This window comes from Glossina fuscipes, unplaced genomic scaffold, assembly GCF_014805625.2.
Source record: "Glossina fuscipes isolate IAEA_lab_2018 unplaced genomic scaffold, Yale_Gfus_2 224, whole genome shotgun sequence".
In the NCBI taxonomy this organism is placed as follows: Eukaryota; Metazoa; Arthropoda; class Insecta; order Diptera; family Glossinidae; genus Glossina; species Glossina fuscipes.
This window is the reverse complement of record NW_023998567.1, coordinates 429658-432181: the sequence shown is the minus strand read 5'-3', so window position 1 is coordinate 432181 and position 2524 is coordinate 429658. Positions and strand designations below refer to the sequence as shown.

The window sequence follows — 2524 nt, the reverse complement described above, 5'->3', positions numbered from 1 at the left end:
TCTTATTATACAATATTGTGAAGAAATAAATGTTTAAAAGGATAAGTAAATACTTGCAAATGTATGAACTGTTTCCGTTTCCGTTTTTTATATCCAAATTCTTTTACAATAAATTGTAGAAACAATTCATATAACCCAGGATTTCGTGCTATGATTGATATATGATTTTTTTTTGAAACTGCGACATTTATAAATTAATGATATAAATTATAGAAAAGTTGTATAAATAATAACAGCAAAAAAAAGAGAAAGAGAGAGAGGGAGAGAGAGAGAGAGAGAGAGAGAGAGAGAGAGAGAGATATGCTCAGGTCTACCCAGGAAGTCCTTTTCCAAGAAAAAATATATATTTATATATATTCTTATTACAAGTTTTTTCTATTATTATCTTTGTTTGTAATGAATTTAAATTGTCTTATTTCAATATGTTGCAAATCTTCTACCATGCAAAAACACCTGTACCAAAAACCTGTACCAATGTCTCTCAAAATTATCAAAAACTAATCGGCATGAGTCTGAAAATGAGTAAAATGCTCTCTCTCTCTCTCTCTCTCTCTCTCATTGCAACAGATACGATTTTAACATTCACATAAATGCGTCAATTGCATGTTAGCTTTATAAGGCTAAATGAAAAAGGGATCTCAGAAGAGAATTTTACACGATTTTAGCTGAATTTCGCAAAGCAGTAAAAGGTGAAACGGTCACCATAGTTCATCTCTTTTCCATTCATATTTTTCTCTAGGATAAAGCTGGAAAACGGAAAATAATTAAAACATAATTATAAAGACCGAGTTATTAAGCGCTGCTTACTCGAAAACCGAACTGTCATGTTGATATTTCCATATTAAAATTTCCGCTATACTTCTAATCGTTGTTTATAAATTGAATAAATCGATTATATTTAGCAAGGCGTGGCGATGAATCGCCCAAGCAGCCTAGGCCTACATATAGAATGAGTTAAACATTTTATGTAAAAATATTAGATGTTTAGTGTTTTGGAAAATACGCGAACTAAACTTATAAAATTGTTGCAAGGGAGCAGCAAATAATAAGTGCTCTTTACCGTACCGGATACATTAACTTTATCATCAATAGCCTCCTACTCCTTAGGAGAGCTTCCCAAAACTCAAACCTTAACGAAAACCAGAAACACTTGTATCTTAGACTTTGCAAATGTGTGTTTGCATGCGAAACTTCCAGTAAAATTAAATAATGGAGCTCGAGTGGTGCATTTATACTCTGAACAACTTCCTTTTCCCTTATATATTGTTATATATTGTTTCGAAATCTTTTGTACTTTTGGGTCTTTGAATACTATAAGTTGTTTATTTATTTTTTTACGATTAGTATATTCTCCAGTGGTCAAAAAATTTTTTTGCACAAATATCATTTATCATTTTAGTATTTTATATTCATTTAGAATGAAGTTAAACAACAACCCTTATTAAAATTTCATGTTTGCTTACCGCGCTACTCCACTGGTGGTAAGCTAAGTGACCATTTCCTTCTCACCCAATTTGCGAATCTCTTTAATGGTTAACGCCACCGTTTTGCTAAAAGCGAGTTTATTTTAACGATTTTGGATTTTGGAAACCACAAACAAATATAAACAAAAATTCGCTTCTCTTTTCTACTTTTTCATTTACACATGGGTGATAGCAACGAAAACGACACGAAAGCTTTACGTGACCACAACAAAAACGTTTATCAATTATCGATTTAGTCGTAAACGAAAGTTAACTTTTAGAGGTGCGATTACATTCTACATTCCTTCGTAATTTAAAAGTAACCCATTTCAGCCTAATTTAAATTCATCCGATCCCAAGTTTTAATTTAAACATATCGCATGCACACTAATTTTTTGATATTCCCTCGTGTTCTTTTCCCTTACCTTTGATTAGCAGTGTTGTTAGCAATAGCATTTCACTTTTTAAAAGTCGTTTTTACCTAAGATTAATTCCCGTTATTGAACGCTACGTACCTTCGCCTATATATGAGACACAGTCGTTAAGGTGTTGAAATTTTTAAAGTTTATAATTTTAACTAACTTTGATAAAAATTACATTAATTTCAAATTACGACATAGAACTGCAAATGATTGTAAACCCTTAACCGTTCGTTATTAAACACTATGCAAAGGAACAAGAAAATTTTTGGTAAGTCCAAAATTCGATTAATCTTAATTAACTACCAGATCTGAAATCAATTCCAAAAATAAAATTGTATTTATTAGTTTGTTTGAATATGTGGTTGTTGCGTAATTGTAATAATTTTCGTGTTACAAAAATATATAAGATTTAAAAGTTGGCATTACTATGAAAACGGCTGTTTTACGTGATATGGACCTAATATGGTAAAAATGAAAAAATTACCTGAAATAAAGACAGAAAACAAAGATTCAACTTATCAGAAAGCAAAGGTCAAACTTAACAGAATGCAAAGCCGTCGGCAAAACAAAGGTGCAATTTAACACAAAACAAAAATCCATCTTAACAGAAAACAAAGGTCCAACTTAACAGAGAGCAAA

At 31.0% G+C, this 2524-nt stretch overlaps 1 long non-coding RNA gene across 1 annotated transcript; it reads right to left on the bottom strand.

Moving 5' to 3' along the window:
- Positions 1–552: 552 nt before the first annotated feature.
- Positions 553–1581, bottom strand: LOC119642513. Its single transcript, XR_005248066.1, has 3 exons — positions 1464–1581; positions 808–938; positions 553–746 (listed from the first exon to the last, which is right to left on the bottom strand). It is a non-coding gene; the product is annotated as an uncharacterized LOC119642513 (long non-coding RNA).
- Between the last annotated feature and the right edge of the window lie 943 nt (positions 1582–2524).